Raw genomic sequence first — 17,500 nt, 5'->3', positions numbered from 1 at the left:
ACCTTTGCCTTGTGTATCCCACTGGAGGGAACCAGAGTGAATGTGGAGGGAGTGTCAGTGAGTGCACTAGAGCCTTAGAGCTCTAGTGCACTCACTCACTGCACTCTCTAGCAACCGAAAGGTTGCTGGATCGAATCCACGAGCTGACAGTCCACGAGCAAGGCAGTTAACCCAATGTTCCCCGGGGCGATTAAGGCAGCCCTCCCCCCCCCCCCCCCGCACCTCTCCGATTCAGAGGGGTTGGGTTAAATGCGGAAGCCACATTTCAGTTGAAGGCATTCAGTTATACAACTGACTAGGTATCCCCCCTTTCCCTTTCCTGGTCATCTCCCTCAGATAAAGAATATACACACACACACAGATGAAAAGAGAGAGCATCGGTCAGGCCACAACAACACAACAACTCTATAATAGAAAACATCCCTCAAAGCTCCTCATAAAAACCACTGCATCAAGCCACCCGAGGCCAACGTCTCCCATCTCGCCATTGTGCATTACAAAGTAAATGTCAACTTCTATATAAACAGCAACATGAAAGAATCAATGCCGAGAAAGCAATGGCTTTATTTCATGACACACACACATACACACACACACACACACACACACACACACACACACCCACACACAATGGCGACATCCATATTTTTCAAAGAGCTGACGCCGGGGATAGGGTGTCACTTTCTACTAAAAGGCCTGTTTCTAAACATCAGCAGATACTGCATATGCACCGTTTTTATTACCTGGCCTACATATTTCAGAGGAGATGTACATATCCTACATTTGACTGGTGATTTCCCCATGGGTTTCCCCAAAGGGGCGAGGAAACTGGGAAACCGGGGCCTTAAGCACCAGTGGCTTTGAGCCAAGATGGCAGCCTCAGGGCTCTTTTATGTTAGGCAGTTAGAGCTGGAATGGCATCCTGGACGACATTCACAATGTGCCATTGATCTTGCTGTCAGCGGAGCTCGGGGACTGCTGCTCGATTGCCTGGCCAACATGGGTTAGAGACCCCAGCAACCACTTTACAACAGGTAATGAATATTTGATATTGATGTAATTGCCTCGAATAGATTGTGTGTGTGTGTGTGTGTGTGCGTGTGTGTGCGTGCGTGCGTGCGTGTGGACCAGAAGTCCCCACAAGAATAGGAAACAAACAAAAATGTGACCAACTGGGGATATTTTGTTGGTCCCTACGAAGTCAAACACTATTTCTAGGGTGTTTAGGGTTAAGGTTAGAATTAGTGTTAGGGTTAAAATTATGTTTAGGGTTAGGAGCTTAGGTTAGTTTTAGTGTTAGGAGCTAAGGTTAGGTTTACGGTTAGGGTTAAGGTTATGTTTTTTTGGGGGTTAAGGTTAAGTTTAGGGTAAGGGTAATAGTACGGGCTAGGGTAAAAGTTAGATTTAGGGTTGGGGTTAGGGAAAATAGGATTTTGAATGGGACTGAAAGGTTAGCGATACAAGACTGTGTGTGTGCATGCGTGCGCGTGCATGTGCCCGCGTGTGACGGCACCAAAAGGCAAACACATTAGGAGTGTGAGTCAGTGAAAGAACAGGAAAATATAGGGAATACGGTGAAAGAGATTGGAGAATAGAAGAGAGATGACGTGCGCTCAGTGAAGCTGTGGGCGTTAGAGAGAGAGAGAGAGAGAGAGAGAGAGAGAGAGAGAGAGAGAGAGAGAGAGAGATAGACTGAATCAGCCAGGCACATATTGTATTGTAACAAGCTAAAACCCATAATATATATATATATATATATATATATATATATATATATATATATATATATATATATATATATATATATAACAGTAAATACTGGAACTAAATTAAAGTAGAATGCGTAAAGTGTATAGTTAGACAGTAAAAGACAGAAGTGATCAACAGTCTCGTAATCCAACTCTGTTGTAACATTGTTGAGGTAAGGAGAAATTAACTTCTGTTGTTGGCAGGATAAGAAGATGAGAGTGAGGGGAAGATGAGAGGGGGATGAGGAAACACTGTGCACAGTACAGAGAATGACTCAGTTTACAATTTACAATGAGCTGTATAGCAGTGAGAGTATGAGCCACTAAGTCAACTCCCCTGATTCTAAGCAAAGACTAAGACTAGAACACACAACACACACACACAACATGTTACACACACACAGAAACATATACACACACACACACATCTGACCAACGCAACTGAATTAGCAGCACAACCCCATTGATTTCTCCTCCCTCATCCCTCCTTTGCCTGTTAAGATCAATACAACCCAAAGCCCCTCAAGGACGATGTCATCAAAACTCTCAAGGCTAGATGTCCAACCAGCCAAACCCTAGGGCTCTCTAGCCCGAGAGCTGGGGATAGAACCTGGCTTGAATTCAATAACTGATTAATCTTCTAGATATATCTCACTGCTTTAACTTCAGACAATACTAAATCCACTTACATGTGGAGTGGGATACATGTAAGCAGGTGGAAAATGAGGAGGCCCATCCATGCAAAACGTCCACTGTGTCAATTAGGCTACCGCTGCCCTGTTCAATAGTTCCTGTGGGACAGGGTGTTTGGTTGCTGGGGTTCTGTATGCGTATTGTGTACATGCAGACACACATCCACGCACACACATGCACACCCGTACAAATGTTTACACGCGCACATACAGTGGATTCGGAAAGTATTCAGACCCCTTAACTTTTTCCATATTTTGTTACGTTACAGCCTTTTTTACGTATCAACCAATTTACCCCGTAATGACAAAGCAAAAACAGTTTTTTAGACATTTTTTCAAAAGTATTACAAATAAAAAACTGAAATATTACAATTACATACGTTTCCAGACCCTTTACTCAGTATGTTGTTGAAGCACATTTGGAAGTGATTACGGCGTCTTCTTGTATATGACGCTACAAGCTTGGCACACCTGTATCTGGGTAGTTTCTCCCATTCTTCTCTGCAGATCCTCTCAAGCTCTGTCAGGTTAGATGGGGAGTGCCACTGCACAGCTATTTTCAGGTGTCTCCAGAGATGTTCGAGCGAGATCAAGTCCGGGCTCTGGCTGGGCCACTCAAGGATATTCCACTCTACTATATAGGCCTGATTGGCGGGTTCTTGGTCACCTTCCTGACCAATGCCCTTTTCCCCCGATTGCTTAAGTGCTTAAGTTTGGCACGGCGGCCAGCTCTAGGAAGAGTCTTGGTGGTTCCATACTCCTTCCATTTAAGAATGATGGAGGCCACTGTGTTCTTGGGAACCTTCAATGCTGCAATGTGTTGATACCTTTCCCCAGATCTGTGCCTCGACACAATCCTGTCTCGGAGCTACATGGACGATTCCTTCGACCTCATGGCTTGGTTTTTACTCTAACATGCACGGGGAAATGTGGGACCTTATATAGACAGGTGTGCGCCTTCCTCCAATCAAGTTTTAGAAACATCTCAAGGATGATCAATGGCATTTCTAGTGTCATAGGAAAGGCTCTGAATAGTTGTGTAAACAAGGTATTTCTGCTTTTTATTTTCAACACATTTGCAAAAATGTGTCATTGTGTGATATTTTATGTAGATTGATGAGGGAAAAACATATATCTTATCTATTCTAGAATGAGGCTGTAACATTACAAAATGCGAGAAAAAGTCAAGGGGTCTGAATACTTTACGAATGCACTGTATACACCCACTGTAGGCACGCAATCTTGCAATCCCACAGAAACACACACCAGTACACGCGTACACATGCACTACTGTATACACACATACACTGTAAGCACTATACTTGTGAACACATACACACACACACACAAACACGTCACTGCCTGGAGTGATGATGCTCTACTGATCAACGGTGAGAGGTCAGCTGTCAGGGAGGTCAAAGGATGGGGTATGATCTGGTCATGACCTGTCACTTGACCTTTAACACATCTACATAACCAGCATGACACATCTCACAAATCTCATTACCAACTCAAACCAGGGGTTGGAACCTGTTCAGGGAGCAGAACAGAAAACTGGAAAATAACAAAAAAAATTGAGGAACAGAATCAGAACCAGGAACGAAAGTGATCTATACTGTTCCGGAAGATAACCATTTTTTATAAGCATGGGAACCAGTTAATTACGTTCCTTTTACGCTCTGGGAATTTTTTCCGGTCCCACAAAAAATGCAACAAAGCCCTCACTTTGTCACTCAGAAACGTATTCCAGTGTCTGTCTGCCTGCCAGCTGAAAATCTTTGCCAGTGTGTGTGCATGTAGGCTACCTGCCCCATGTAGGCTATGTCATGTCTTTGGCTATTAAGTGATATGACATGCTATTCTATAAAATAATTTCTCTGCAATTAATATTACCTAATTAAGCTAATGAAAGAGCGGGAAGACCGAGGAACAAAAATATTTTGTGTCTCTATCGGGCCGTAGGCAGCTATGCTGTCGTAAATACAGTATCTTATGCATTCTAAATAACCACCCATTTGAAAAAGGAAAATGCAATAAATATTTACTCTGAGCTGCGCTTCGGTAGATTGGTCACAGATAGACTGCCGGGTTGTCCAGCATGGATCTCTTGTCCTCTGAAGAATGTCTAGTGGTGAACTGGAGCGTGGTAGAATGAATACTCTGTCCGTCCTCTCCTAGCACTTGCTCCTTTCGGTCTCAAACGTATCTGTCATGGTTTGCAGATAGAGGTTTTGAGTATGGAGCGAGAGATTTAGTGATGAGATTTCTTCCGCTTCCTTAGAAATCAATATTTCCATCTTCATCGCCCGAGTTCTCTCATCATTCATTTGGTCAGTGACTTCAATGAGTTCTGCTGATTTGTTCATTAACTGATCGTCTTTGGTCTGCAGAATTTGGAGTAAAACATTGTTACCTTGAGTAACGTTCAACAAAACTGCCTGCATGTTATCAAATTGCGCACTCCTGTTTGTAGATAACTCGACAGAATTATCTAGTTTGAAGTGGACTACATCATATTTAGTTTTGGCTAAATCGATTTGTTCCTGGAGACAACGATTTTGTTGGAGAGTTTGTGCTCGTTCATCTTCATAAGTATTTGCAATTACTTTTAATTGTTCAGATTTTAAATGCAGTTCCTCGACTAGCAGAATGTTATAATTTCCTGCTTTTGACGCTCAGTTCTCTACACCTGTCCTCTCATGTTAGCCATGTCTTGCACGTGCTTCAGCTGTGCACTGTGGTATTGAACCGATGCCAATCTTTAATGGCGATACACAAGTACTAAAGTGGCGAGAACCGTCACAAAACCTGTGTTTGATTGTTGATTTTGGAGAGCGTTTGCAATTTCGGCAGTTTTTTTCGCTCATGGCATAATTACGGTTTGTATCGCTGCTGAGGTCAGAGATCAATCCTTTTATGGGTGGAGGTTCACTAATTAGTGGAGGAGTGTTGACCACCTCCACTGATAGCTTGCACAATATTAGAAAAATTTAGAGGAAGGGTTTTCCTATTTTTTCACATTTTCGGTTTGGAATTCGTTGGAAGCTGCAAAGACAAGTTTAATCTATTTATAGATGTTACCGAACAATCAGTACTGTACCAGTAATGTCACAGTTGGATGTGAATGAATTTGCAAAAGCAAATTGAATTAATTAATCAATGATAATGATTAATCATACCTGGATAGGCTATCTGGGAATTAAACTGTAATTGACCTGAGAAGTTAGTTCCTCCAGGTTAATATGGGAAGTTTAAAAGTGTCTAATTTGATTAGAAGAACATTAAGGTATGTTCAACAATTTAATTTATTAAATTGAATGAGATGATAATCCATATAATCTCCATTGATTGGATATCATAAGTGTAAACCGTAGTTCAAATGTTAGGGTACATTCACCACTATGATACACTTCTCCCTAAGGCCGAAGCCACATGCGATTCCCACTGGAGGTGGGGTTACTGAATGTGTTTTGCAAGAACAAAATGTTACTGATTGATCAATTTAATGATAAATCAAAGCTGTATAGGCTCTTTGGGAATTAAACTTTAATTAACCTGAGAAGTTGCTTCATCTAGGTTAATTTGGAAAAAGCTTACAGTGTCTCATTCAGAAAACTAATCAATCTGGATATTATTTAAAAGATCCACTTGAGAATGTAAGTCTGGCAATTTGACTTATTAGTTCAATTGAATGAGACATCGATATCCGTCTAGATATCCGTCTAGATAACGACTTGAGTGTCACCTGAATAATTCTTCTTGAAGGAAAGTACTGGTGATTCTTCAGAGGTCACCCCTGGCACACGCTGAAATCAAGCGGAAGTACCCGGGGTGGGACTTCCACTCCGCAAGACGGAGGAATTTCAACGTGGCACAAGAAAACAAAATGGCTGTTTTTTTCCCTTTGTTAGCTTAGCATTTCATGCAAGCTAATCCTACTTTGTGCATTTTCAGGCATAACATAGGATTCCCTTAGCAAGGGAAAGGTTTTACTTGTAACTATTATGTTCAAACTCGCGGCAAACAACGAAATGCACTGTGGTCTACTTGCGTGGAAACATGCGAGAGAGAGATAATTATCGCTGGTCAAGCTAATATCTACTCAATTTCAATTGGCTGGATTATGACCGAGCCTATCCGCGTCTTAAACGCGCGAGGCAGAAATAGCCCTGGGTTTGGCCAAACGCTCTATTTATCAGATTTCTATAATTAGCTTTATCAGCCCTAATACAGAACTGTATAACATACGCTACCCACTGACTACGTCAGAGAACAACAAGGAGGCAGTTCTCCAGAGCACACACATGCACCACCAATAATTCCTGTCTACAACTCCAATAATGTGTATAATAAACTTGGTATATTATGTAATCTGCTTTTCAATTTTATACAGTCTGAAACTAAATGAAAGCGTCATCCTATTTTATATTCCTCGTACGGGGCGTCATATATGTATTATCAAATTGACCCAAGCGTGCGTCCTAGTTTTATCTTAGACTCCTCACAGGGGGCACCATATATGTTGTGTCTTTGGCTATGCCGGATTAATTGATATGACATGCTATTCTATAAAATTATTTCTCTGCAATTAATATTACCTGATTAAGCTAATCAGGTAAATGTAATTAACTAGAAAGTGGGGGGCACCACAAAATAATGTTTATAGAGCTGATATCTTCCGAATAAACTCTTAAAGACCTAGTAATCTTTTACATCAGTAGCAGTCAAAATGTAATCGTCACTTTATTCAGTCTCATCTGAAAGTTGTAAATTCTTGGTTATCTTTACGAACCCTGGGCTAACAAGTTGAATCAGCAATACAAAATTTGGTAGAATTATTTATTTACTAAATACCTAAATAATCACACAGAATTACATCTACACAGAATGGATCATACATTGATTACAAATCATGTCACAAAGGAAAACGTCCCTAGCGGACGGAACAGATATGATGGCAGGTTACACAAAGAAAGGGGGTTGGGTTTTGAATGAAAGAGCGGGAAGACTGAGGGCAAAAAGATTTTGTGTCTCTATCGGTCCGTAGGTAGCTATGCTATCGTAAATACAGTATCTTATGCATTCTAAATAACCGCCCATTTGAAAAAGGAAAATGCAATAAACATTTACTCTGAGCTGCGCTTCGGTAGATGGTCGTAGATAGACTGCCGGGTTGTCCAGCATGGATCTCTTGAACTGGAGCGTGATAGAATGAATACACTCTGTCCGTCCTCTCCTAGACCACATTTATAGCTGCTGTTGCTAACGCAACGGCTAGGAGCTATCACTTCTTTAGTGAATAAGAGTTCAAAGTTCATACCAAATTGCCATACTTTTAAGCTCGTGCTATATTCTGGCTGGTATAGTCTAAATTCATCCTTTCGGCGTGTCATTCGTCACATTGAACACAATTCTAATTTCGTTAGGTTATTATCTGAGCCCTTTTAACGTAGGACCGTCATCCTCACGTCTTCGGAACAGAAAGTTGCATTTTCGTGAACGGGTTTATATAGTGGTGAAAGAAGGGCGTGTTTCATAGTTTACAACCAAAGTCTGTTCACTTGGGCGGGGCCTCAGTGAGCAGAGTTTCTCTATGACAAACCGTTCTCTCATTTAAGAAGCTAAAATTACATTTAATCTTTTCACAAAGTTTCATGTTTAAACATTTAAATTGCACAACAATTCCATGTGAATCTGATAACTAGAATGTGTCGACTTTCCAAGATACAGTTTATGTCATCCTGTCATTAGTAGTAATGTCTCAGACAACAACTGATCTGAGGTCATATTCATTAAGTACCAACGCATATTTTCAACTGGTTGGATTACCGAAATATGGTACTGTTTCCCACCTTTCAGTGTTACCAGACTCTCTATGTTACAAAAGCATTACAAGAGTCAACTCTATAAGTAGAGAGAGAGAAAAGGGGAAAGGTATTTATGGGGGTCAAAAACCTCCCCCAACAGGTCAACGTCATGACAGCTACCTGTGTGTGCGTAGGCTGCTGTAGCCTACTGACTTCACAAGCGTGATTCAGAAATTAGGGAGATTTTTAATAACAGAAGAATGGATTAACATTTTCAATGCTAGTTAATTGAGGATACTAGAAGTTATTATGTTTCAAGTTGGATTTATTTATTTAAAAAGGTCAAAACAGTTTTTTATTCTGGTGCAGCTCTGCACACACAAGCTTATTAGCTAGCTAGCTAGCTCTGGTCCAACATTAAGCCAACTCTCTGAAATTCAAAAACGTTCAAAGTTCCTCCTTAAAAGCTGCTCCTCCATAGGTAAAATTCTGTGGGCCTAGCTAATTCAGATAATGCATGTCATAACAAGATGCCCAGCACTTCAAGTGAAGCCTCCTCCACAACATTTCTGACGTATCTTGCTCCCTTGTCTGTCCATCGCGCATGTAAATAACTATAACTTGCCCGGTCCTTAGCAATCTGCTCTATCCGCACTAATTGGTGAAGTAATTTATTGTCGAGCTACAGTGCCTTCAGAAAGTATTCAGACCCCTTGACTGTTTCCACATTTTGTTCACTTGCTTGACACACTTTGACATACCTTTGTTTGGTTGTAGTGTGTAATAGCATACGGCTTTCTCTGGATTGTTTCCAGAGAAGAGTGAAGTGAAGGAATTGTCCATGGTGAGATTGCTCCCCTTGCCAATATAAGGTTCCACAAGCCTCATCACCACATTCTCCGACGCTAGCGCCTGCTGCCCGATGTGGATATTTTCCCAGAGATTGAAAGACGTTCAGCATGTACATTTACGCACGCTCTCGCTGTGTTGCCTACTCCAAGTAGGCCAAAGTAGACTGATAAGACTGCTTCTATTCGGTGAACTGATATAGGTTACTATTGGGGAATAATCAGAATTAGTTGGTAACATAGGTAAGATGTTTTATATTCATCATTGTTTATAAGTTACTTCTCATCAGAATGTTTATTTTTGTATAATACTGTGGCTGGGTTGCAGTATCTGTTCTCTGTCAAGACTAAGTTGCTTGGGCCGGAGAGAGGGGAGAGGTCAAGTGTGTATCTCTTGACTCCACAATGTCTGTGTGCCAGTCAATGTGTCTCTGTGATCTTGTCAAGACAGGATGGATTTGATATATGCCTGTTGATGTGAGGATTGGTTTATGGTTCTGAGTTTGAGAAAAGAACATAGTTTAGGAGACAAAGCTGAACGATAAATTATGCGTAATGCTGTCTGGCTATGTGTGTCTTTGCTATAAAGGATCTCAGTTGCAATGTGTAAGGGACTCTCAGAGAATTCATTTATAGACGCTGAATTGATCTGAGAGTCACAGGGTTGTGATGGAGCTCATATAATTAAAGATGGACTTTGTGATAACTAACTCTGACTTGTGTGTGGTTTGCTCTCATGATTTGGTAAATACAGGAAATTTCCACGACAGTTACATACCATTTTAAAATTAGGCCTATAATTAGAATATATCAATAAAATAGAATGGCCCACCCTGTTCTTCATTAACAATTGGTGATTGCATAATTATTACACTTTCACTTCCCCACGCTCATCAACTCACCCATTCTCCCCATCATAATTGACTTAATGTATTTAATCTGTTGTTATACGTGTGAAATTTGTGTTGGTATATTTTAGGTTCAGTTTCGAGTCAATTGTCAGGGGGATTATCAACTGGGCACTGCACTTACAAATGTCGGAAGAAGGAGCGGAGCAGGCCCTTCTGTTGGGAGAAGGAGGGGCAACGAGGGAAAACTATTCAAACAAATGATATGCCCTCCTAAAACTGGTTATAACTCCATTTCTGTTTGTAATATTAAGATTCTAACCATGGCAGTGTGTTACACAGACTTATTTAGGAAAGGTCAAGGACAGAAGGGGGCATGAGTTAAAAAAAAATGTCAGAGCAATACAAATAAAAATTATGATCAGTCAAAATGACTGGTTTAGCGGTTCTAGTGTTAAAAAGGTGTCACGTCCTGACCATAGAGAGCCCTTATTTTCGATGGTAGAGTAGGTCAGGACATGACTGGGGGTTAGTCTAGTTTATTATTTCTATGTGTGGTTCTAGTTTTGTTTTTCTATGTTGGTGATTTTGTATGATTCCCAATTAGAGGCAGCTGGTAATCGTTGGCTCTAATTGGGGATCATATTTAGGTAGCTTTTTTTCCACCTGTGTTTTGTGGGATATGGTTTATGTGTAGTTGCGTGTCAGCACTCCATTGTCGTCACGTTTCGTTTAGTCTTTATTGTGTTGTTGTGTGGTTCACTTATTTCTAAATAAAGATGTCGAACCCAGATCACGCTGCACGTTGGTCCGAGTATGCTTCCAACGATCGTGACAAAAGGAATAGAAAGGAACGATATAAACAGGTTCGAACTGGTTCAGAACTTTATTTTGCAGGTCGGAACAGTGGAAGGTAATGGAAAAAAAATCACTAAATGATTGAAAAATAACTTTGGTTCCAACCCCTGACTCAAAACTGACACTAAAACACATTCATACACGTATGGGTTCAATTGCATGTTTCATATCAAATCCCACAAATCACTGCCTGTTGACTAGACTCATTAAATAGCACCCGCAAAACATCCGTCTCAACATCAACAGTGAAAAGGCGACTAAGGGATGCTGGCATTCTAGGCAGAGTTGCAAAGAAAAAGCCATATCTCAGACTGGCCAATAAAAATAAAATATTAAGATAGGCAAATGAACACAGACACTGGAAAGAGGAACTCTGCCTGAAATAGTAGTCATTTTGCTCAGTTGTGCACTGGGGCCTCCCACTCCTCTTTCTATTCTGGTTAGAGTCAGTTTGCGCTGTTCTGTGAAGGGAGTAGTACACAGTGTTGTACGAGATCTTCGTTTTCTTGGCAATTTCTCGCATGGAACAGCCTTCATTTCTCAGAACAAGAATAGACTGATGAATTTCAGGAGAAAGTTTGTTTGTTTCTGGCCATTTTGAGCCTGTAATTAAACCCACAAATGCTGATGCTCCAGATGGTCTGAAGAAGGCCAGTTTTATTGATTGTTTAATCAGGACAACAGTTTTCAGCTGTGTTAACATAATTGCAAAAGGGTTTTCTAATGATCAATTAGCCTTTTAAAATGATTCACTTGGATTAGCAAACACAATGTGCCATTGGAACACAGGAGTGATGGTTGCTGATAATGGGCCGCTGTACGCCTATGTAAATATTCCATAAAGAATCTGCCGTTTCCAGCTACAGTAGTCATTTACAACATTAACCATGTCTACACTGTACAGTATTTCTGATCAATGTGATGTTATTTTAATGGACCAAAAAAATTGCTTTTCTTACAAGAACATTTCTAAGTGGCCCCAAACTTTTGAACGGTAGTGTATTCTATCATATTTACTAACAACGTCAGACAACGGAAAATAATATGATTTCTGACTGACTATAATAAGGCATTCATAGCGAGTTTAAAGTTCAAAGCGTTCGTATGCAGTTACTGTGAGTCTACCGAGTATTAACTGGAGCTATCATGACTATAGAGGCATCAGTTCTAAGGACACAATGCTATGAGTCATCTCTTTACAGGCTCTGCCGTATTTTACCAAAAGAGAATATTTTCAATCAAGTACTGTTGTTCGAAGCCTTTGGCCTAGGGGTGCAGTTTGCCACCCACACACACTCACACACTCTATAGTGCATACTCGGTAGTGGAGTCCACAGTTGAGTGGCTACTCTTCTGCACCACTTCAGGCTGCTATTTTTAAACAGCAGTCGACAGAGTGCAAAGCAAACAGCTGCACGGAAATGACTTTCTGCCTCCTCCAGAACTTGGGTTGATGATGAACATCAACGCAGTTTGGGAGTTTTCTCAGCGACTTTGACTCAGTTTAAGGAAAAAAATAAGGCAAGTTCAAACATGCACGCAAGCAAGTGATCAACTATTTCAGATGTCAGGAGGATAGAACATCACAACAACTGAGTGTGTGTGTGTGTGTGTTTGTGTGTGTGTCTGTGTGTCTGCGTGTCTGTGTGTGTCTGTGTGTCTGCGTGTCTGTGTGTGTCTGCGTGTCTGTGTGTCTGTGTGTGCGTGTTGTGATGGAGTTTCCTCCAGAAGGGAAGCATCTGTAGCTGTCACAGGCTGATTGACGACATCTCTGAATATCTGAAATATGCATTAGTCCTGCCACAGATGGAATCTGTATATTGGCCTATTTGCATCCCATTATACAGACAAGGTGTTACACAAACATATGCTAACGCACACACAAGACTTCTCGTATCACCACCCAGTTCCAATGTAACCTACAGTGCCTTCAGAAAGCATTCACAACTCTTGACATGTTCCACATTTTGTTGTGTTACAAAGTGCGATTAAAATGAATTTAATTGTTGTTTTTGGTCAACGATCTGCACAAAATACTCTGTAATGTCAAAGTGGAAGAAAAGAATCTGACATCTGTCAACACCCTGAGTCGATACATGTTCGGATCGCCTTTGGCAGCGATTATGGTTGTAAGTCTTTTTGTGTCTCTAAGAGCGTTGCACACACACTTCAATGTGTGGTGAAATCTGTTGTGAAGGCATTGTAATGTTTTTAAAATTGTATAACTGCCTTAATTTTTCCAGACCCCGGGAGGAGTAGCATAATAAATACAAACACAAATACACCTGGATTGTACAATATTTGCACATATTATTTTTTAAATCCTTCAAACTCTGTCAAGTTGGTTGTCGATCATTGCTAAGCAGCCATTTTCAAGTCTCGCCATCGATTTTCAAGCCAATTCAAGTCAAAACTGTAACTAGGCCACTCAGGAACATTCAATGTTGTTTTGGTAAGCAACTCAAGTGTACATTTGGCCTTGTGTTTTAGGTTATTGCGAATTTGTCTCCCAGCGCCTGTTGGAAAACAGACTGAACCAGGTTTCCTTTTGGATTTTGCCTGTGCTTAGCTCTATTTTGTTATTTATCATTAAAAAAACTACCTAGTCCTTGTCGATGACAAGAACACCCATAACATGATGCAGCCACCACCATGCTTGAAAATATGAAGAGTCGTACACAGTGATGTGTTGTATTTGCTCCAAACATAATTGTCATAATGCTTAAAGTTCATTTCTTTTGCCACATTTTTTTGCAGTTTTACTTTAGTGGCTTATTGCAAACAGGATGCATATTTTGGAATGTTTTATTCTGTATAGACTCAATTAGCAAATCCCTGACCTCTCCGGCAACTGAGTTAGGAAGGACACCTGTATCTTTGTAGGTTTATTGACACACCATCCAAAGCGTAATTAATAACTTCACCATGCTCCTAGGGATATTCAATGTGTTTTATTTACCCATCTACCTATATGTGCCCTTCTTTGTGAGGCATTGGAAAACCTCCCTGATCTTTATGGTTGATTCTGTGTTTGATATTCACGACTCGACTGAGGGACCTTACAGATAATTGTATGTGTGGGTTACAGAGATGAGGTAGTCATTCAAACATCATTTTAAACACTATTATTTTACACAGAGTGAGTTCATGCAACTTATTGTTAAGCACATTTGTTACTCCCCACCTGGATTTGGTCTTATGTAGCAACATCAGAATTTTTTTTTATTTTTTTACATTGGATAAAAGTAGAGACTCAGAGCTACAAAATGGTATATCATACACAGCATTTTTGAGGAACAATGGGAAAGTAATTATACTTTGAAATGGCACAACTGGAATATTATTTATTGATGATAGCCAGGGGCGTTTTCCTGTCAAAAAGTAATGAGTACTTTCGGGTGTCAAGGAAATGTATGGAGTAAAAATAACATTATTTTCTTTACCAATGTAGTGAAGTAAAAGTTGCCAAAAAGATAAATAGTAAAGTAATGTACAGATACCAAAAAAAAAAAAACTTAAGTAGTACTTTACACCACTGCCCAAATATCTTCACACCATAGATTAGCATACTTCATATACTGTTACACATGCACTTATCGCATAACTTATGTATGGAATGCTAAGGCCATGCAACCTGAGTTGAAACCAGGTGCACACGTATAGTACATAAAAAGATGCATGCACCATATATTTAAGTGGTGGACACTAGACACAGTCACATGACACTGTTGTGGTATGTCACAAAATCATGTTACGACCACACATCAATATTCATTTGATATATCAATATTTTGCTAAGGGGATGGTCTCTACAGAAGGTGTAAACATTACAGCCAAATGGTTACTTGCATAGTAGCAATATCAGAAATAGATAGTGTCAATATAAATAAAATATACAGCATGGACAAGAACAATATCAATGACGATATCAATGATAGATGAGGTAGTTACATGCATACAATCAGGGGTAAAGTGGCTGAGCAACAGGATAAAAAAAAAAATAGCAGCAACGTATGGCGTGTGTGTTAGGAGAGAGTCATGTGAATAGAGACAATGTAGATAGTGCGGATGACGGGTCCGCCCAAACCACGCATGAACAAGGGAATCTACAGTGGCTTGTGAAAGTATTGAACCCCCTTGGCATTTTGTTGCCTTGCAACTTGGAATTAAAATGGATTTTGGGGGATTTGTATCATTTGATTTACACAACATGCCTACCACTTTGAAGATGCAAAATATTTTTTTCTTGTGAAACAAACAAGAAATAAGATTAAAAAAACATGCATAACTATTCACCCCCCCCCCCCTCCCCCCAAAGTCAATACTTTGTAGTGTCACTTTTTGCAGCAAATACAGTTGCAAGTCTCTTGGGGTACGTCTCAATAAGCTTGGCACATTCTAGCCACTGGGATTTTTGCCCATTCTTCAAGGCAAAACTGCTCCAGCTCCTTCAAGTTGGATGGATTCCGCTGGTGTACAGCAATCTTTTAGTCATACCACAGTTTCTCAATTGGATTGAGGTCTGGGCTTTGACTAGGCCATTCCAAGACATTTAAATGTTTCCTCTTAAACCACTTTAGTGTTGCTTTAGCAGTATGCTTAGGGTCATTGTCCTGCTGAAAGGTGAACCTCCGTCCCAGTCTCAAATCTCTGGAAGACTGAAACAGGTTTCCCTCAAGAATCTCCCTGTATTTAGCACCATCCATCATTCCTTCAATTCTGACCAGTTTCCCAGTCTCTGCCAATGAAACACATCCCAACAACATGATGCTGCCACCACCATGCTTCACTGAGGGGATGGTGTTCTCGGAGTGATGAGAAGTGTTGAGTTTGCGTCACACATAGCGTTTTCCTTAATGGCCAAAAAGCTCAATTTTAGTCTCATCTGACCAGAGTACCTTCTTCCATATGTTTGGGGAGTCTCTAACATGCCTTTTGGCGAACAAAAAAATGTGTTTGCTTATATTTTTCTTTAAGCAATGGCTTTTTTTCTGGCCACTCTTCCATAAAGCCCAACTCTGTGGAGTGTACGACTTAAAGTTGTCCTATGGACAGATACTCCAATCTCAGCTTTGCAGCTCCTTCAGGGTTATCTTTGGTCACTTTGTTGCGTCTCTGCGTCTCACTTTGTTGCCCTCCTTGCCTGGTCCGTGAGTTTTGGTGGGCAGCCCTCTCTTGGCAGGTTTGTTGTGGTGTCATATTCTTTCAATTTTTTAAATAATGGATTTAATACTGCTCCGTGGGATGTTCAAAGTTTCTGATATTTTTTTCTAATTATGTGACTTCTGAAGGTAATTGGTTGCACCAGATCTTATTTATGGGCTTCATTTCAAAGGGGGTGAATACATGTGCCCGCACCACCTTTCATTTTTATGCACGCACCACTTTTCTAGTTATTTTTTCCATTTCACTTCACCCATTTGGACTGTTTTGTGTATGTCCAGTCCATGGAATCCAAATAAAAATCTATTTAAATTACAGGTTGTAATGCAACAAAATAGGAAAAACACCAAGGGGGATGAATACTTTTGCAAGGCACTGTATGTTCGGAAAGCCTGTTTCTATCCTGCCCTTAACTTTGGTGCAGGGCATGTGATGTCCATAGCCTATTTGTTGCAAAACTCCCTGATCTTGTCAAAAATATAGTTTGACTAGCTGTGTCCAGTCCAGGTGGTGCTTTTACAGGCAGACAATCTATGGGATAAAGTATGTCAGCGTTGCGCAGCAGCTGAAACCTGGTCCCAACAGTCTGAACACTCCTTGGTGACAACACCAGGCTCCAGAGCATCGAAGCTGTAAAACAGGGAATAAGAAAAAATCTGAAGACATTACAACTCTGCACAACAACAATTCACCTCCCAAGTTTAGATAAGAATAACCTCATACAAAGAAAAAAATGTTTTACCCTTTGTGCTGGAACTGCATGATCTGTGGCAGCGGCCTGAAGTACGGAGGCAGGTGTTGTCAACCAAAGCTTTCCACCTGCACTGTACCATCCTCCAGTCCAACCAACTGTGGGATGTTGACCCCTGTCACAGTGCTGTCCTTCACAACACCAGCAATCTCAGACAAAGTATTCACTCTGGTATTTCTGAAGCGCTGCTTGATGAGGCCGAAGCATGAGTCAGGGGAAAACTTGGTGTGGCCTGTGATCAGGAAATGAAGGTCCAGATTGTGGTGGAGCTTATGCATGATCCACCAGGCACAATACCAGAGCACAAACCTGTTCTTGTTTTGGCCACTGCAGTAATCACAACTCAGGTCCACAAGTGTTTTCCCAACTAGTTCGTGAAGCAATGGTGCATGTAGTTGATGACTTGCCTGCTGCCTTTGCTTGCTTGGGCCAGCTCTCTTTTTGATGACTGTATGACTGGTGGATTAGAGTCAGCCGTGTTCTACTGATTAATGCGGAAAGACAAATTCCAGATGCAAATATTTCAGCATTATTATACAATAGGTGTGAAATGGGATTCTGAGATAACATCACTACACATAGTTCATACAGGGAATGTTAGCTACTGTAGCTAGCCAGCCATCTAACGCCAGCAGGCTAGCTAACAGCAAGCTTTAGCTAGCAATACAAACCGATTGTCATAGCTCGCTAAAGTTAACCAATAAATTCAATGTTAGCTAGCTACCATTAGGCTATAACTAGCAATATGAAATGGCATTCTGAGAAAACATCACTAACGTTACACA

At 40.7% G+C, this 17,500-nt stretch overlaps 1 protein-coding gene across 5 annotated transcripts in view; it reads right to left on the bottom strand.

Moving 5' to 3' along the window:
* brsk2b (BR serine/threonine kinase 2b) overlaps positions 1-17,500 on the bottom strand; it is a 186,801-nt gene that overhangs the window by 92,913 nt on the left and 76,388 nt on the right. The window lies entirely within an intron of this gene.

Source organism: Oncorhynchus mykiss, chromosome 6 (genome assembly GCF_013265735.2).
Source record: "Oncorhynchus mykiss isolate Arlee chromosome 6, USDA_OmykA_1.1, whole genome shotgun sequence".
NCBI classification, from domain to species: Eukaryota; Metazoa; Chordata; class Actinopteri; order Salmoniformes; family Salmonidae; genus Oncorhynchus; species Oncorhynchus mykiss.
The sequence above is the reverse complement of the archived record's forward strand: the minus strand, read 5'-3'. Positions and strand labels throughout refer to the sequence as shown.